The 21,601-nt window shown below is 35.5% G+C and overlaps 1 protein-coding gene across 10 annotated transcripts in view; it reads right to left on the bottom strand.

Annotated features, from left to right (window-relative positions):
- Positions 1–21,601, bottom strand: part of PHF14 (PHD finger protein 14) — a 188,049-nt gene that overhangs the window by 69,936 nt on the left and 96,512 nt on the right. The gene's annotated exons all lie outside the window — the stretch shown is intronic.

Raw genomic sequence — 21,601 nt, 5'->3', positions numbered from 1 at the left:
GTATTTATTTCCCTATTGACATTTTCAGAGGAGAAATTTTAGATGCCTAGTGTTTAGAAGTAACTTTTTTTTGATTGCGGTAAACAAAATTTTATCTTTTCCTTCAGATATTTATATCTGTATAGATGAAGTGAAACTGCCAACTAGTCACACATCATAGAAAAAGTTCATTTCAATATTTAAGTATTAGAGAGATGTGTTTAATGCTTCTAAGTTCTACTGAGAAAAAGAAAGTGAAAAGTGGCACAATCACAGACAAATACAGCGCTACTGAGAAGAACTACCATGCTAAACTGAATAACCTCCAAAGAAAGGAAAAATAAAATAGTACAAGAAAAAAAGAATATAACATGAAACAGTTTTCAGAGAAATGTACTTATCAACACATGGGAAGTAAACAGAAAGAACAGAATTCCCTCTTTGAATAACAAGGAAATAGGAAAAGCTGAATTCCCTTGTTGAAGTCACACGTGCTAACTTTTCTCAATACTTCAGTCTCCAAGTGATGAGCTTTAAGCACATTCTGAATCTGATATTCTGAGAAGTGCTTTGTCTGCAGGTTAGGCACTACTAGATAAGCATAATGCAAGAGGAAGCAACCACATCATTTACCAAAAAAGTACATTTAACTTCTAATTACATGCACAAATGATGGAGAGGAGCAGACAATCCCAAGATCTATTTGTATTTAACGCTGATAGGAATTTGAATATATTGGGTTAGCCAAAAAGTTCGTTCAGTTTTAAGTAAAAATAAAAGACACTTTTCATTTTCACCAAAACTTTTAATGAACAATGTATTCACTAACTGAACGAACTTTTTGGCCAATCCAATAGATACATAGGCTATCACAGAAATCTGCTTTAAATTCTAATTAAATCTAAATTTAACTTTGAACAAAACTAAAAAGCTATCACGAATATCCTTCCATCCTAAAATTTCACTTAATATTCAGAATAAGCAACATGACTTGTCTTGGCTACTACCTTTCTAGGACAAAAAACTATGTGGTCTTTCATATCAGAGTTCAAGTCTTGGCTTTGTATTTATTCCATATGTTTCTAATAAGCTTACTTACAAAGTAATGTAGAGGAAAAGGAATTAACTATTTTCAAAGGGCTTCCCTGATGCAAACAACAATGGTCTGTTATCTTGTATAGCTGGAACTGCCTACAAGAAGAAGCATCTATTTTTGCCCCAATGTAGTCAAATATGCTAAAGCAGCATAGTCAAGACTGCCTAGACTCAAAACTCTAATTCTACCACTTCTTAGTTGTGTGATCTTGAACAAGTAATACTTCTCAATTTCCTCACCCATAAAATAGGGATAAAATCAATATATGTCTAATGGAGTTGCTTTAAGGATTACATGAGATAAACTATGGAAAGCATTAGCACATTGGCCCTTAATAAGCACTCTATAAATCTCAGCAACTAATATGAACAACAGTAGATTTATCAAACACTACAGCAGTATTTAATGGAAGGGAAGAAACTACATTCTAAAACGTAATAATTAACATAACACAATTTCAACATATAATTAGAATAATTTCTATTTTATGATGCTTAGTGCCTCTGTACCTTAGTTACCTCATATCCAACATGGAGATGTCCATACCTCACAGGATGTTGTTAAAAATGAACAACATGAGATAATACACTTAGAAAGCAAAGAATAGAGCCTGGGATATAGTAAGCATCTAACACTAGCATTATTTTAATTTCTAGTTCATAAAGACTAACATTTCTGTGGGGTTCAATTAAAATGTTAAAAATATGAGATCCTTATACATTATTACCTAGATATCAAAATCCAACATCAACTCCAAAATTTATATCCAATCTTATCTACAAATTCTAATTTCATTAATATGTCTATTTTATATGTCTGAAATTACACAAAACCAACACAAAACTTTGTTATAGGAAGAACAGATGAAACAGGATGTTTGATTTTAAAAAAAGAAAGAAAAACCAGAAAAGAATACAGTTGCTTTCTAATACTAGAAGTTGGATTATGCTTGTCTTATATGATTCCAAGGACTGAAATTGTTAAGAAGAGACATGTTAGCTCACTTGGAGAAAGAAACTGCCAGTGGTCAGAGCTGCCTCAAGAGGGAATGGGTTACTTATACACTTCTATCCCTGGCAGTAGCTCTTTTCTTGTCGCTTAGTGATACTGAGCAGATGATTCGAGTGTCAAAGGGACAGTGAGATCCTTTTCAGGACTGTATAGTATTAATATAATATTTGTTTTGAAATTACTTTGAGTTGCAAAAGTTACAAAATCTAAGAAAAAATGAGGCTGATGCCTTCATTTTATAGATGAGAAAATGACTATAATGGTAACTTAATTCAAGGTCATTCATCTAGCCAGTAGCAAAACTATGGGTGGAGTTCCTGTCTTTCTAAACAATTGAATATATAATAGATAATTGCTTTTGTATAAGTTGACAATATTTACACACTGCAATAGAAAATCAGTTTAAAATTACAAAAAATAAATTTTACTGAAAAATAAATGAGTGAAATGAGAAATATTTCATTGCTATATATGCTAGAAATTATGATGTTTACTACTCTAAAACTCCAGAAATACCACACTTCACTATGTAATTTTTGCTTACCATGTTCAGGCTTCTGTTTTCTTTACACACAATTTACTTGTCTATAATGCATTTATTTTAAAAAGAAAAAGAAAGTTTAAAAATGCAAACACTGGTAACAAAAATATTTATAAATCATACTAAGTTACTTAAAGGTTTAATGTTTTAATATAGATTTGAAAATCTAAGAATGTCATACACTGAATATTAAATATGTGAGGCAGGTTAGCCATTCCACATGTCTAACAAAATGATCAAATCAACTTAATTATAAAGGAAAAAAATATGTTGAATAAACATTTTCTTTTCAATCCAAATTTTATCAGAATACCATCTTAAAAAGAAAAATTCAGTGGCAGCTGGTCTACTTTCATTATCCAAATACAAATATTTTGAATATTAAACATCTCTTTCCCAATTTTTACTAACAAAAAAGCATTCTTAAAATATCACTTTTAAGTAAAGTTTCCTTCACAAGACCCAGTTTATCTTCTAATTTCCTCTTTAGAATCTAATCTCTTCATGATGTACAATATAGCATCAATTTAGTTCTGAAGACATTAACTTAAATCATTGATCACTGCTTTTTATAAAGCCAGGTCTAAGGTATAAAGGCAAGATTCTCAGTGTTAGGAAAGGCCAAGTAACTCCTAAGAACAGTGGTATAAAGTATTTAATTTTAAATTTTAGACTCATTTACCCTAAATGGTTCAGTAAATATTCAAGACAGCTTTGGAATAATGGTATCTGGAGAATAAAGAACAGCCAGGTTCAGTAGAAGATGAAGAAGCAGGAGAACGTATGGCCTACTCTGGAAGTCAGGGAAGATTCTGGTAGACCTTCTTCAATGACTGGGAGTTCAGGTTTAGATCATTTAATCAGGCAAGAGAAAAACCCAGAAGGTTGGAGGAATCAAGATACATTAGAGCCACAGAATGCAGTTATACCCTAGCAATAAAAAATGTGGACAGCCAAGGCAAACAGAGTGGGATCCGAGGAGGCCTAATCAGAAGCGAGAAACACAGAAAGGAGGCAAGAGGAAACACTGAAGCAGCTAAGGTGTACAGAATAACATAGAGAACAGCGTAGACACGGAGAAAGGTCTTAAGTAAGCTGAAAAAATGGGAAAGAAGAAATGGAGATCAAGAAATATTATGATAGAAAACGGTTCTCAAATTACTCTGATATTCTTAGTTTTCAAATAATGCACAGCAGGTATATTTTTTAAAATTTTTACACAAAATCATTAAAATTATATGAATAAAAGTAAATATACTAAGATGCTATAAGATCATAGGGATTTAAACTTTTTATATTTCTGATTTTTTGTAAGTATATTTTTATAATGCACAAAATTTTGAAAATATATATGAAAATTTCAGGACTTCCCTGGTGGCGCAGTGGTTAAGAATCTGCCTGTCAATGCAGGGGACATGGGTTCAAGCCCTGGTCTGGGATGATCCCACTTGCTGTGGAACAACTAAGCCCACGTGCCACAACTACTACTGAGCCTGTGCTCTACAGTCTGAGCCACAACTTCTGAGCCCAACGTGCCACAACTACTGAAGCCTGCGCACCTAGAGCCCCTGCTCCACAATAAGAGAACCCACGACACTCAGAAGCCCAGGCACTGCAACAAAGAGTAGCTCCCACTGGCCGCAACTAGAGAAAGCCCACGTGCAGCAACAAAGACCCAACAAAGCCAAAAATAAATAAATAATTAAAATTTTTAAGTATCAAAAATGGAAAATTTACTTACGTGCCTTTAAATTTTAATTACTAGACTTTTATTTTTTTAGAACAGTTTTAGGTTTACAGAAAAATTGAGTAGCTATACAAAGATTCACATATACTCCCCCACTCGCTCCCATACACCCATGTCCCTTTAAATTTAAATTTAAATGTTAAAGTCTTCATTTTCACATCATGGCACCTTTGATAGATCAGGGGTAGAGAAAAATGAAAAAAAAGACTGTCAGACAGAAATAGAGGAAGAGACAAACATGCCAAAATTTGGGAATGTTCACACTTTATTGATTCTTATTCAATGTGATAATATTGAACAAGTTGCAGAGTTAGAGGCAATGGGGATAAACAATGAACTTGAGAATGTGAAAGAAAGGGAGACTTTCAGATGAGGACTAAGCTAGCCTTAACTCTGCGTCTGCCAAACCCTACTCCCTAGATTTAGAATCTCCTGATTCAGAATCTCCAAGAGTAGGGTTTATTATTGTTGTTGTTTGTAATTCTTCCTACAGGTGACTTGCATCTCTAGCCAAACTGAGAACCACTATCTTAGAGCTTCCGCCAAGGGGCTTCTGAACAAAGCAGTGTTTCTCAGAGTACAGTCCCCAAATCATCAGAATCAGTAATAGCTGAGAATTTATTACAAACATAATTCTTGGGTACCAGCCCAGTGTGTCCAAAACAGAAATTCTGTGGTTTAATAAGCCTTTCAGGTGATTTCAACATACCCTAAAGATTATGAGCCTAAAGTAGACTAAATTCAGCTGCCATGAAGAAATCACAAAGAAAGAGGCATAGAAACAAAACCTTAAAAAAATAAGGGAGGTAGGAGACAAATTACAAATATTCCACAACTTTACTTAAGGTGGACCAGTTGACATTCAACTAAGCAGAGACAAGTATTATTTATACACAGAGATACTTTGGTCACCAAAACAAAGCTTTAAAAAAAAACCCCACAGAATATTAAAAAATCTCATCTTGAGGATCTCCTACAAGATAATTCAATTTCTCTGGGCTCAGTCTGTAGCCCAACTAAACCAGGGACAACTACCCAATTCTTTCAGTTCCTCTGTTCTTATGAGACATGATTTCTCACCAAACCTTCAGAGACACAATCGTTTACTTAAATAAAGGTAGGAAAGTTAGGAGCAGATACTTAAGTTGCACAAAACAGATCTGTAACAGTTACCAGATCTACTTCCAGAGTTTGGATTCCTCCCTATATATATAATCACTTAAGTGCATTCTGAAAATTTCTAATCCAACAACTCCTAAAAAGAAACCGCACAATTCCCTACGATGCCATTCACCTACTGTACTTCTCTCCAAAAAATAAATATAGATACTAATCTTTCTGTTACTGGTATCACTATTCTTTCAAATTAGTTATCTTAAAGTCAGACAGTTTGGATTAACACTCCCCTTTCTTTCTTGCCTCCTCATTTTGGCTAATTATCTGCTGTAACCTCTAGTGTGAATTTATGTCTCCTGAATCTACTGAATCCTTTCCATTTATTTTTCCATCAGTCCAAGTTCTAGGCCCCCAAACTGGTCTCTCTCCAGCTGCCCATTCATTCATCACACAGGCCACCACAATGTCAATCTCCTAAAGTACTCTTCTCTCTATTATCTCTTCCCTTCAATGAATCCCCATTATCACTCAAAATCTTTAGCCTGAATCCAGGCCCCAATCTACCTTTAACCTACACCACAAATGACTCCAAGGACCCCACCCTATGTCTTAAATTGTATTCATTCATTCTCTTGAAGGATTTGGTACCTCTCATCTCAACCTTCTGAAACCTGCTCATACTTCAAGATCCAACTCAAATGTCACCTTGGTTTATATGAAGATTTCTCCCTCATTCTTTTAGGAATATTCCCACTATCCTCTCAATTCTTATGTCTCTTATATACCTTCCATGTAACAATTTAATGTATGAACAAATAAATGGATTTTAATATCCTTAATAAATACTAAATAGATTAGAAAATAAATTTGATGAGCATAAACAGGAATCTTATTTTTTAAAAGAATGGGGGGAAACATTCCATACTTTCTTTACAAATGAAAGCTTCAAAAGCACAGTCAAATACATTTTTGGTCAGAGTGTTCAATGCACTCACTATATGAAACAACTTTCCTTTTAAAAAGATCTACATTTTAGGTCATGTCCCAACAGGTTCTTGATATAATCAGGCAATTTTTCAATTCTTTAATAATTGACACAAATGAGTAAACTGACAAAAGAAATGGGTCTGGAAGATTCCAGTCACTTAAAAAAGAAAGTTATTGACTGATATAATTTCACCTGGATGTGACCGAATTCCTTTGATTTAGTTTTTCCTACCTATCTTCCTTGCGCAGCTGTCTGTGTCCATCTGATTTACTGAGCAATTACAGGGAGTGCCTAACAACTTCATTCAAAGCAGAAGTCCTCCTCCGCTTGCTATCTTTTGAAGAGAACATACTTAAAGAGTTACTTTTATGTAGTTCAATCCATCAATTCTCACAGTGCTCAACTAGCTAAATCACACTTAGGGCCCTGGGCTTCATGTATGATCTTTGTACCAAAAAATGACATACACACAGACACACACACAGACGGAATACATGAACAATTTTATACTAAAGTCAAATCATATAATCACTTTTTAATAGGATAGTCATGAGTAATTTTTCTCAAACTTGCTTAAGTACTGTAGGAATACAGACATACATTAAGTACCTCATTAAAAAAGGTTTCCAGAATTCTGAATTTCAACCTTTAAAGAAACATGGAGCATTCGGATAAGGTTCAAAGCAAAACCATAAAGAATTATATAACTGATATAGTATCTATGAAAGAAAGGCTGAAGAAACTGGGTTATTCACTTTTTAATTTTTTTCTAAATTTCTTCCTGTTGCTTTCATCTACCAAAGAATTAAAGTAAGGGTATAATAAAACAAACTTTGGTTAAATAACAACATACCCTTGCCTAGGATAGAATTAAATATCATAATATCCAATTTGGGTAAATGAAAAAAGGTATTGTTTTGCAAAGAGAATAAACTCTGGAATTGACAGTTTGATTTTCAGATAATAATACATGCAAGGGAACAAAGATCATAAGAACCTTTTGTCTTTCTAATATGCAGGGTTTTAAAAAGAAAAAAATCCGATTTAACAGTAAATGAATCTCTTGAAAACTCTGGTAAGTTATTTCACTTATTGTGTTCTAGTTTCTAATTGTAGTTCTATTAACAATAAAGCTAGTGTAAATCAAAATTGTAGTTGGTAAAGATAAAAATCAAGATGAAAACAATCTAATTCCAAATCTAATTCTTTTTTTTGGCCACGCTGCATGGCTTATGCAATCTCAGTTTCCCAACCATGGACTGAACCCATGCCACGGCAGTGAAAGTGCCAAGTCCTAACCACTGGACTGCCAGGGAATTCCCCCAAATCTAATGTGTATCTTAGAATACTACAGGTTAAGCAATGAAGTATAAAGGGAGCAATGTTATGTATATTTTATGTATATATATGTGTGTATGTGTGCTGATATATATAATTATATATAAGATTCCTATTTACCAGTGCAAAAAAAAAAAAAAGGCTTAATGAGATTGAAAAATTTGCCCACAGATAACATCCTGTCTGATATCAATAAATCACACATGGTTATCAAAAATTGTTTTCAGCGATTTAAGACAACCAAGTAAACATCAGTACAAGAAGATCTAGGAAATTTATAAAGTGAGCAGTTTCATATATGGGATATAATACTACTACTATAATGGCTGCAGAATTTAAAAAGATGTGACTGTGAAGATTAAGGCTCAAGAAATGAATGAAGAATTAAATTTTTATGCAATTTACAGTCAAGTGACCAGACTAAATGAATAAAATGTCACAGAATAAAAGTAACTGCTGTCACAAAAGGGAAATATGGAAACCCAAAGACTTATAGTGACCTGACATTGCAAAAGGTTTAGTATTTCCAGTATTTAAACAATGAAAAGACTTGTGCAGTTAACCCAGAAGAAGCTACATTCTCTAAAATGACAACTAAAATGATGAACCAGCCAGATACTAGAATAAAAGTGTTAAAAAGTATAAACACGTCATTAAAACCAGTAATAGGGACTTCCCTGGTGGCGCAGTGGTTATGAATCTGCCTGCCAATGCAGGCGACACAGGTTCGAGCCCTGGTCCGAGAAAATCCCACATGCCGTGGAGCAACTCCTGAGCCTGCACTCTAGAGCCTGCGAGCCACAACTACTGAAGCCTGCATGCCTAGAGCCTGTTCTCTGCAAGGAGAAGCCAACACGATGAGAAGCCATTGCAATGAGAAGCCCACACACCACAACAAAGAGTAGCCCCTGCTCACAACAACTAGAGAAAGCCCATGCACAGCAATGAGGACCCAATGCAGCCATAAATAAATATATATATACATACTAATGAGATTGTCAATAAGGCATGCAAAGACACAACTGTGCACTATAATAGTCTCTTTAAAGAGAGTAGGATTATTACAAGAACTTAATAACACAACCTGTAGAAACAGTATGACAATGAACACTGAGTTAAGAAGTCTGGGTTCTAAGCCTGTCACACTAACCAAGCGATCTTTTACAAACTATCCATCCAAAGAATTACAGAAAGATTACAGTATGCCAAGTTTTATCCCAGCACTTGAGATATAAAGTATAACTCCTCTATTAAATTCTCAGTCTGATGGAGGGGTCAAGTGAACAAAAGTATAAGACTCTAAATAGGAGAGATTCAATACAGAGTGACAAGTATTACTAGCACAGAGGCCTGCATGAACTGCCAATGAAGCATACAGAGTAGACAATCTTTGCCTGATTAGTAGGAGACAGCAAGTTAAGGAAAGAATTAACAACAACAAAAAAAGACAGAGTATTAAAGCAAAAAGGTAAGTAGGAATTTATCAGGGAGAGAATATGTGCAGTAAAATTTGAGGCAGAAGGAAAGTACAGAGGAATTTTTAAAACAGTATGTCAGAAAATCTACATAGTTTGGTAGGCTGGAGTAAAGGGTACTTGTTGGATAAAAGCGACAAGTGTTTGACAGTTTCCTGGAGATCCTCTGAAAGGACTTAATCAAATAGATAACATATGTATGTGATATAGAAAGAGGGCTATGAATGCATTAACTGGAGAAAAAGGAAAGTTATTAAGAGGGAGAAATTTTAGAAAGTTTTTTGCAAAAGCTCAAATAAGACTGTAGAAAGGCCAAAACTGAGGTGGGAGGAATGAAGAAGTAGATTGAAGGTATAGATTGCTATGAAATGTAAGAAACTGAGTCAGTAATTTATGTATTAAATCTGAGATGCCTATGGAATCTCAACTGGAGATATCTTGCTAGGCATTTGCTATACCATTCAGAAACTAAGCGGAGAAAGTCTGGCTAGAATCTAAAATTTGGGAGTATTCCACATACAAAACAGAAGACATCAAAGATGAGATTACCAGGGACTGTGTAAAATGAAAAAAGAACCTTGGACAAAAGGTTAAGGAAGAGTAACATGTGCAGAGGTAGAGAAGTCTATAAAAGGACTATCCACTGAGACAGGAGAATGCCATGATCTGAAAGCCAAAGGAAAGGAATCAATCAAGAAGAAGTTGAAGATAGGAAATAATCAGAGGCAAGAAGGATGGGATCCAGGGCACTGGTAGAAATATTAGCTTCAGAAGGTAAAGGGAACACCTCTTCTACTGTACTGTTATGAAAAGAGGAGAGGGAAGGGTTGTGGAAGAGAGGTACCTATGGATATCAATAAGGTTATATGTAAGTTATAGGTTCCATGTCAAAAAGTTTAGGCATTTCTGTATGATGGCTTCTGTTTTCTATGTGAAGCAGGAGACAAGGTCACTTGCTAAATATGAAGAAGGAAGAGAAAAGGTGATGAGACAAGGAGCATGAGAAGAATGGAAACAGGTGCTGTCAGGAATGAAAGTTCAAGTTTACTAGGAAAACATGGAAAGATTACCAGACAATACCAAGGACCTAATTTATAATAATTAGGCATGTTAAAAAATACACATATATACCAATCAATGAATTATTTATACCTCAGTGGACATACCCTATTACCCTGTTTATAATTTTGTTCCTTAACTAAAGTTAAGATGTGCACAAAAACTTACAAAGGCTACTTTTAGTGTCTTTTTTGAGAAGGAATTTTCATGTTTATTTCATTTGAATATGTTTTCCCTAAGAAATGGTAGTTTCAGAGTAAATGTTTGTGTTAGGTTTTTATAGCCTATGGTCAACTGATCATAGCTATGTTTTCTATATTTAATTAGCATTTTTTGGTGTGTGGTCAATTAGGGCTCTATTTTAAAACGTCATTAACTTACTTAAAATTTTGTAAAAAATGTTTTAATGTTTCACGCATAATCCTACCATACTAAAAAAAATACCATGCTTATTTCTTGTTCCCTGCCAATCTATACGTATCTATAGGTAACAATTTAATAGCATATACTTATATTCTAAAACAGATTTCTTCATTCCTATGCAATTATCTTGCAATCTATTAAAGATACATTTTATTTTTTGTTCTACTGATTTGCTATAGTTTGTTATCCCCCTCCCATACAATGTTTAAGCTGTTTTTATTCTGGGATTTGTGTGTTTTTGGTGTGGATAATTTTACAACTATAAATATGGCTATAAATGTTCTTTAAATAGTTTTTCTTTGAATATTTGTGACAAATTCCAAAGAGGAAGGTTATTATTATAAAAATAAGAATACATATTAACACATCCAAAACAGTAAGAAAATTAAATTTTTCATTAAAATGAAAAAGTAGAATTATATATAAAATATATAATATTTACAAATTAGATAAATAAAAGTAGATACTTTTAAATAAATCAGATACTTTCCAATGCCTGAAAGTCAAAAATATTGTTATTTTTATTAATTGTCAGTGCTTGAATTATATGACAACTTGTAAAATGCTCAAGCTAGGAAATAGGTTGTTGTGTGTATATATCTGCATGTATGTATGTGACAAATACAAATTTCCTTCTGAAATTAATAATAATGATAATCTTTCAGAGTTAAATTTTATACTGAAGCAAATGAAGTAAGCAGTATTCTACCAGAATATGTAGAATATGTAGAAATATGTCCTACAAACAGCCCTGGGTAACTTTGTTAGTTTAAAGATGTATTGGTATTTTATTTTATTTTTATATATTTTATTTTTTCTTTTCTTTTTGCCTCCATTCAACTTCTGGAAATCATCACAATTTTCCTAAATTATTCACAGTTGATTTTCTTATTACATATTTAAAATGCTTTCCCTGTACAGAAAAGAGGGCTGGAGTTAGTGCCTTACACATGTATCTATGTATATCATACACACACTGGCACACACATACAAATGAAGCTATGAACATAGATGAAATAATCTGGAGATTAATTACCAAGTAAGAAGGGTAATAAGGGTCAGGTAAGTAGCTCACAGACATAATTCAAGTCAGCAAGAGCCACTGAAAGGATTAACTGCATGGGTAAAGACACTTTAGATGCCAATCAATGGAGTGAAACAAAAGAACATGGCACTATATGAAAAAAACAAAGCAAACAAACCAAAAAAAAAAAGGGATAAAGAAAGAACCATAGTGCATAGTGTCTTTTGTTGCCATGGAATTACCCCAGGAAGCCAAATTAGAAATTCTCAACCTGCTAATAATTTTCTTTCAGATTAAAATGGAAAGGAGATTCAGACTGTTAAAATTACACAACAAAGTACAGCCTTATTTCTGACTAAAATTAGATTATGACCTGATCAGATCTAACTTAACTGACTCTGTATTGCCCAAGTAGTCAAAATTAGCAAAAACTAATGCTAAACATACATATTTTCAGCATAAAGATAATTCAGATTTCAGTGAAGTAGCTACTATCCTTAGAAACACAAGAGGAATGTTAAGGGTAATGAAACTCATTTAAGACTTTAAATGTAATAATGTGAAAAAAGATGGTGGCTTAGTAGAAGGACGTGGAATGCATCCCTCTCCACAGATGCATCAGGAATACACAAAAGATGCAATAATTCCCACAGAGAACCAGCTGAACACCAGCAAACAATCTCCGACACCAGAAAGGACTGCAAAGATCCTGACATAACTGGGTAGGACAGAGGGGAAAAAAAAAACGGGGAAAGAGGAGGAGAAGAAAGGAAAGGGATGGGTCCCACACCCTGGGGTGGGGGGGATCTGAAACAGAGGGGAGATTGCCAAATTTGGGGAAACGTCTCTTATGTGATGGGGAAACCCCTTCCCCAACGGGGAATTTCCCTGGGTCAGGAGGGAGGCGTTCGGGACTGTTCAAAGAGGGTGAAGCGGCTGAGCTGTGGCACATGGGAAAGAGTGAGAAACACACAGAGGGTCTGTACCACAGCTCAGCGTGTCCCGACTGAGACATCGGTTCACAGCTGAACAGGGGGTCTGGGAGCTGCAACGTGGGAACCGCAGAACGGGTTTACGGTGAGAAACATTGTTGGCAGTGGGGAGACAGACTGAGAGAACAGGAGGGAAGAAATCCGCCTGCCACGGAAAGATGGGCGGCCATGGCGGTGGCTCCATACTGCTGACTCACAAGGAGGGGGGAGAAGCCGCGGGTGTAGCTTCTCTCATGGAGCCGGCAATGGACAAAGGAAAGACCCCTCTGGGTATGGCTAGCAGTCAGGGATAACAAAGGCTCCCAGGTGGGCCTGGCTTAGAGTGCCTGCAGGCAAGAGTCAAAAGTCCTAAGAGTGGCCCAGCTCTGGAGACATTCTGTTTACACTTGAGCCACCGGTGTAGCTCTGCAACAGGCACTGCCACAGCTGACTGAGCCGCCATGACCCAGGCAGGGCACAGCGGCAGAGTCATAGCAGGGGGGAGGAGCCGCAGTTGGAGTCACTCACTTGGCCTGAGCCGCTCAAGCTGCCGTGACCCAGGCAGGGCGCCACTGCTTACTCACTCCCAGGGGAAAGAGTCACTATTGTACCCTCTCTCTCCCCACACACTGGTGCTAACAGACAAACAATAAAGGAAGCTCTCCTGGTCACAGAGTAATACAAAAAACCCAAGACAGGCAGAAGGACACTTACAGCTGAGACCCCAAGGAAACAGAAATATTATTAATAATTCTATTGATCTGGTCCATTCTGGGGTCAGCTCTAGTCCTTTTCTTTTTTTTAATTTTATTTTATTAATTACGATCTTAGTCCTAAGGGATCTACACGTTTTATAACATACTTTTTATTCTATTTTTATTTTTAGCCTTTTTGTATATTTCTATTTATAGCTAAGTTGTCTGTAGTGCTGACTATATCTCTCCTACTTTCTTTTCATCTCTATCTTTTATACATTTCCATTTCTTTCTTTTTCTTTTCATATTTCCAGTCACACTACACTCTTCTATTGCCCTGTCTTCTATCCTTTCTTAGTTTATTTTATCTTAATATACTTATAACCAATATTATCATTTGGCTCTGTTTCGTTGCTTTATTCTCCAGATGACACACTGCTTTGGTTTTTATTATTAGCTTTTGTCTTTATCTTAGTTCTAAGCATAATTGTCTGATTTCACTTTGAGAATCTTCAGTCTGTCTGGTGGTACTCTCATTCTTTATTATACTTGATCCTAGCTTTCAAAATCTCCCTGGATTTATATTTGTGTGTGTGTGTGGTTTTTTGTTTGTTTTGAAATTCTGTTTGTTTTCTCTTTGATTGTCTGATGGCATACTGGGAATCTTCTGTGAGGTCTACCTAGTGTCTTATGCTCTACTGGATTCAGTATTTGTGTGTCTTATACATGTATGTGTTTCCTTGACTTAGTATTTATTTGACTCAACACTATGCCATTAGTCTGGGGCTTGGACAGTCTTCTTTAAACCCCTTTATTGCCAGAACAAGCAAACTCTGAAGTCTGGACTACTCCATCAGAAGTCAAACAGGAGGCTCTGGGGAGGGAGCACTGAATCCAGGATGCTAGATTACTAGGGAGTCCTCAGACACAGGGATAATTAACTGCAGAGAACTCTCACAGAACCCTGCATCGGAGTCTAAGACTCAGCTTCTGATGACTGTCTGAAACTGCCAGTGCTGGACACCTCACACCAAACTACAAACAAGACAGGAACACAAACCAACCCATAAGCACACAGACTACCTAAAGCCATATTAACCTCACAGATACCCTAAAACACACCACCTGACAGAACTGCTCATCAGAGACAAAAGACACAGAGCTACACACCAGAAAGCAGACACCAGACCACCCCACCAGGAAGCCTACTCAAGACACTGGACAAACCCCACCACAGGGGGCAGAAGGTAGAAACAAGAGGAATTACTACTAGGCAGCATAGGGAAAGGAGACAGTAAATCCTAAAAATTAGACAAAAATGAGAAAACAAAGAAACACCATGCAGGCAAAGGAACAGGAAAAAAGCCCATAAGACCAAATAAATGAAGAGAAAATAGGAAAATTGCCTGAAAAAGAATTCAGAGTAATGATAGTAAAGATGATCCAAAATCTTGACAAAAAAATACAGAAAATACAAGAAGCAGTTAATGAGGACTCAGAAGAACTAAAGAGCAAACAAACAGTAGTGGACAACAAAATAACCGAAATTAAAAATACTCTAGATGGTATAAACAGCAGAATAACTGAGGCAGAAGAACGAATAAGTGAGCTGGAAGATAGAATGGGGGAAATAACTGCCACAGAGCAGAAAAGAGAAAAAAGAATAAAAAGAATAGAAGACAGTCTCAGAAACCTTGGGGACAGCATTAAGAGCACCAACATTCGAATCATAGGCATCCCAGAAGAAGAATAAAAGAAAGGGTCTGAGAAAATATTTGAAGAGGTTATACTGGGAAACTTCCCCAACATGGGAAAGGAAATAGTTAATCAAGTCCAAGGAGCACAGAGAGTCCCATACAGAATAAACCCAAGGAGAAATACACCGAGGCACATATTAATCAAACTAACGAAAATGAAACACAAAGAAAAAATATTAAAACAGCAAGAGAAAAGCAACAAATAACATATAAGGGAAAACCCATCAGGATAACAGCTGATCTTTCTACAGAAACTCTGCAGGCCAGAAGGGAATGGCAGGATATACTGAGAGTCCTGAAAGAGAAAAACCTACAGCCAAGAATACTCTACCCAGCAAGAATCTCATTCAGATTTGAGGGAGAAATCAAAAGCTTTCCAGACAAGCAAAAGTTCAGAGAATTCAGCACCACCAAACCAGCCTTACAACAATTGCTTAAGGAACTTTTCTAAGTAGGAAACACAAGAGAAGAAAAAGAGCTACAAAAACAAACCTTAAACAATTAAGAAAATGGTAATAGGAACACACATGTCAATAATCACCTTAAATGTAAATGGATTAAATGCTCCAACCAAAAGACACAGACTGGCTGAATGGATACAAGAACAAGACCCTTCTATATGTCCTACAAGAGACCCACTTCAGACCAAGGGATACCTACAGACTGAAAGTAAAGGGATGGAAAAAGATATTCCATGCAAATGGAAGTCAAAAGAAAGCTGGAGTAGCAATACTCATATCAGACAAAGTAGACTTGAAAGTAAAGACTATTACAAGAGAAAAGGAAGGAAACTACATAATGATCAAGGGATCCATCCAATAAGAACATATAACAATTGCAAATATCTATGCATCCAACATAGGAGCACCTCAATACATAAGGTAAATGCTAAAAGCCATAAAAGGGGAAATGGAGAGTAACACAATAATGGTAGGAGACTTGAACACCCCACTTACATCAATGGACAGATCATCCAAACAGAAAATAATAAGGATACACAAGCTTTAAATGACACAATAGACCATCTCGACTTAATTGATATTTATAGGACATTCCATCCAAAAACGACAGAATACACTTTCTTCTCAAGTGCACATGGAATATTTTCCAGGGTAGATCACATCTTGAGTCACAAATCAAGCCTCGGTAAATTCAAGAAAATTAAAATCATATCAAGCATCTTCTCTGACCACAATGCCATGAGACTAGATATCAATTACAGGAAAAAAACTGTAAAATATACAAACACAGGGAGGTTAAACAATTCACTGTTAAACAACCAAGAAATCACTAAAGAAATCAAAGAGGAAATCAAAAAATATCTAGAAACAAATGACAATGAAAACACAATAACCCAAAACCTATGGGACACAGCAAAAGCAGTTCTAAGAGGGAATTTTATAGCAATACAGTCCTACCTCAAGAAACAAGAAAAATATCGAATAAACAGCCTAACCTTACACCTAAAACAATTAGAAAAAGAAGAACAAAGAAACCCCAAAGTGAGCAGAAAGAAAGAAATCATAAATATCAGATCAGAAATAAATGAAAAAGAAATGAAACAATAGCAAAGATCAATGAAACTAAAAGCTGGCTCTTTGAGAAGATAAAATTGATAAACCATTAGCCAGACTCATCAGGGAAAAAAGAGAGAGGGCGCAAATCAACAGAATTAGAAATGAAAAAGGAGAAGTAACAATTGACACTGCAGAAATTCATGAGAGACTACTATAAGCAACTATGTGCCAATAAACTGGATAACCTGGAAATGGATAAATTCTTAGAAAAATATAATCTTCCAAGACTGAACCAGGAAGAAACAGAAAATATGAACAGACCAACCACAAGCATGGAAATTGAGACTGTGATTAAAAACCTCCCAACAAAACAAAAGCCCAGGGCCAGATGGATTCCCAGGCAAATTCTATCAAACATTTAGAGAAGAGCTAATACCCATCCTTCTCAAACTCTTCCAAAATATAACAGAAGGAGGAACACTCCCAAATTCATTCTACGAGGCCACCATCATCCTGATACCAAAACCAGGCAAAGAGGTCACAAAAAAAGAACATTAGAGGCCACTATCACTGATGAATATAGACGCAAAAATCCTCAACAAAATACTAGCTAACAGACTCCAACAGCACATTAAAAAGATCATACACCATGATCAAGTGGGGTTTATCCTTGGGATGCAAGGATTCTTCAATATACACAAATCAATCAGTGTTACATCATCTCAACAAATTGAAGGATAAAAACCATATGATCATCTCAATAGATGCAGAAAAAGCTTTTGACAAAATTCAACATCCATTTATGATAAAAGCTCTCCAGAAAATGGGCATAGAAGGAAATTACCTCAACATAATAAAAGCCATATATGAGAAACTAAAATCCAACCTCGTTCTAAATGGTGAAAAACTGAAAGAATTCCCTCTAAGAACAGGAACAAGACAAGGATACCGACTCTCACCATTATTATTCAACATAGTTTTGGAAATTTTAGCCACAGCAATCAGAGAAGAAAAAGAAATAAAAGGAATCCAAATTGGAAAAGAAGAAGTAAAATTGTCACTCTTTGCAGATGACATGATATCATACATAGAAAACCCTAAAGACTCTACCAGAAAACTGCTAGCACTAATCAGTGAATTTAGTAAAGTAGAAGGATACAAAATTAATGTGCAGAAATCTCTTGCATTCCTATACACTAACAACGAAAGAGCAGAAAGAGAAATTAAGGAAACTCTCCCATTTACCATTGCAACAAAAAGAATAAAATACCTAGGAATAAACCTGCCTAAGGAGGCAAAAGACCTGTTTGCAGAAAACTATAAGACACTGATGAAAGAAATCAAAGACGATACAAACAGATGGAGAGACACACCATGTTCTTGGATTGGAAGAATAAACACTGTGAAAATGACTATCCTACCCAAAGCAATTTACAGATTCAACACAATCCCTATCAAATTACCAACGGCATTTTTCACATAACTAGAACAAGAAATCTTACGATTCGTATGGAAACACAAAAGACCCCGAATAGCCAGAGAAATCTTGAGAAGGAAAGACGGAGTTGGTGGAATTAGGCTTCCTGACTTCAGACTATACTACAAGGCCACAGTGATCAAGACAGTATGGTACTGGCTCAAAAACAGAAAGGAAGATCAATGGAACAGAATAGGGAACTCAGAGGTAAACCCAAGCACATATGGGGACTTCATCTTTGACAAAGGAGGCACGAATATACAATGGAAACAAGACAGCCTCTTCAATAAGTGGTGCTGGGAAAATTGGTCAGCAACATGTAAAAGAATGAAATTAGAACACTTCCTAACACCATACACAAAAATAAACTCCAAATGGATTAAAGACTTAAATGTAAGGCCAGACACTATAAAACTCCTAGAGGAAAACATAGGCAGAACACTCTATGACATTCTTCAAAACAAGATTCTTTTTGACCCACCTTCTAGGATAATGGAAATAAAATCAAGAATAAACAAATGGGACCTCATGAAACTTAAAAGCTTTTGCACAGTGAAAGAAACCACAAACAAGACAAGAAGTCATCCCTCAGAATGGGAGAAAATACTTGCCAATGAAGCAACGGACAGAGGATTAATCTCCAAAATATACAAGCAGCTCATGAAGCTTAATACCAAAAAAGCAAATAACCCAATCCACAAATGGGCAGATGACCTAAATAGACATTTCTCCAAAGAAGACATACAGAGGGCCAACAAACACATGAAAAGATGCTCAGCATCACTAATCATTAGAGAAATGCAAGTCAAAGCCACAATGAGGTATCACCTCACACCAGTCAGAATGGCCATCATCAAAAAATCTAGAAAACAATAAATGTTGGAGAGGGTGTGGAGAAAAGGGAACTCTCCTGCACTGTTGGTGGGAATGTAAATTGGTACAGATACTATGGAAAACAGTTTGGAGGTTCCTTAAAAAACTAAAAATGGAACTACCATATGACCCAGTAATCTGACTACTGGGCATATACCCAGAGAAAACCATAATCCCAAAAGAAACATGTACCATAATGTTCATTGCAGCACTATTTGTAATAGCCAGGACACGGAAGCAACCAAAATGCCCATCAACAAATGAATGGATAAAGAAGACGTCGCATAAATATACAACAGAATATTACTCAGCCGTAAAAAGGAATTAAATGGAGCTATATGTAATGAGGTGGATAGACCCACACTCTGTCATACAGAGTGATGTAACCCAGAAAGAGAAAATAAATACTGTATGCTAACTCACATATACGGAATCTAAAAAAAAAAATGGTACTGATGAACCCAGTGACAGGGCAAGAATAAGGATGCAGATGCAGAGAATGGACTGGAGGACATGGGGTTGGGGGGACGGGGGGTGAAGGGGAAGCTGGGACGAAGTGAGAGAGTAGCATAGACATATGTATACTACCAACTGTAAATTAGATAGCTAGTGGTAAGTTGGTGTATAACAAAGGGAGATCAACTCGATGATGGGTGATGCCTTAGAGGGCCAGGACAGGGAGAGCAGGAGGGAATTGTGGGAGGGAGGGGATATGGGGATATATGTATAAATACAGCTGATTCACTTTAGTATACCTCAAAAGCTGGTACAAGTGTGTAAAACAATTATACTCCAATAAAGCGCTTAAGAAAAAAAAAGAATTTAAATGTATCTTAACTCACAGAATACAGCCATGAAGAAAAAAATCAACTGAATTACCACACGAATTAAAGTATGACAAAAACTACCATCCCAATCTAAATAAGGCTTCGACATTCTGTACATAAAAATAATGTAACTAAGCCAAGTTCCCACTAATATCTGATGACTGTTACTTTTAAGATATTAAATACAAATATTTTAATTAAAATCTGTAGATTCTTTTTCTCTTCAGCTATGTAAAGGATATACTATGTGATAAGTATGGAGCCTGGAACTGAGAATATTAAAATCAACTTAATTATTATGAAATGGTACTTATAAACTAAGGAGCATGGAGAGACCAAGAAATATAGACTAAACATAAATGATTGAGAAGGCCTCATTCCAGAGAAAATGGGAGATCATTTTAGATAAGAGCAAGTTAAAGAAAGATGGTATGAAACTAAGAGGAAAGTTTTGGGACGGAAAACTAGGTTATATGGAGCTGTGAGTAACTGAAATGAAGATAAAAAAAACTGAGGTCAGGTTTGGAGGATTGTAGAAGCCATGCTTTAAACTGTGGATTTACCTTGTAAGAAATGAGAAGCTTCTGGACAAATATAAGTACAACATGAACAAGTTCTTTAGACAACTTGATGGAGACTGGAGACATTCAAACCAGTGAAGGTGCCAGTTACTGTAATACACTAACAGGAATTGATGAAGGCATATAATCTCTATTTCTATTCATCTGATCCTCACAGCAATTCTATGAGGTAGGAATGATTACTATTCCCAGTTTGTAAATTAGGAAACTAAGGCACAGAGATTATATAACTAACTCAAAGTCAAAACTAATAACTATTGGTTGAGGATTTGAACCCAAATAACTTGGTTCCCAAATACAAGTGTTTTTTAACCACTGTTTTGCCACTGTTAGGAACTAGAGTAAAACAGTGAAACTATGAAAACCAAAAGTTTTAAGAAAGAACGTTGGTGACCACTGTTAAATGCTGAAATGAGACCAAATACGAAGAGTACATAGAAAATTAAAAAGCCACTGAATTTAGCAATTCAGTTTACCAGTGACTTCTTCAATGAAAAGAATAATTTTTGCCTCTGTAATCAACCACCAAACATATATTCAGCTTCCTGAAGGTCCAATCACCAAACATGCATTCAACTTCCTCAAGGTCCAAAACACTATACAAACGGTTACAACACTGACAAGTATCTTCAACATGCTTGAAAATTTGCACTCTCAATGCTTAAAAATTCACAAAATAGTCTCTGAAAAACAAATTATGTTTTTAAATCAACAGAATTTGACATATACTAGTAAAGCAAAATAACATTTTATATTATGCTAATGCCAAAATGTAAAATAAAAAAGTATTTTTAAGTGATATAGTATCTTAGCATATCTCTAAAACCATTTCAAGCAAAATGCACATAGATCATCTAAAGGGCAAAGACAAATAATATGCACTGCCTCTCTAAATAATATATGAGCTATTAGTTGGTTATGTCATAATAACACATATTAGTTTTTTTCAGACATAAATATCACAGCATATAAAAATTAAAATTTCAATTTTGCAAAAAGTACCATTAGCAAGCAAAGCACGCATATAAACACACACACAAAATACCTGAAAGAAAACATATGCAACTTATACAAAGACACGCGATAAACTCATTTTTAAAAGAGAA

The sequence above is a fragment of the Hippopotamus amphibius genome, chromosome 4, assembly GCF_030028045.1.
Source record: "Hippopotamus amphibius kiboko isolate mHipAmp2 chromosome 4, mHipAmp2.hap2, whole genome shotgun sequence".
NCBI lineage: Eukaryota > Metazoa > Chordata > Mammalia > Artiodactyla > Hippopotamidae > Hippopotamus > Hippopotamus amphibius.
Note: the sequence above shows the minus strand (reverse complement) of the source record. Positions and strands in the feature narration are given on the sequence as shown.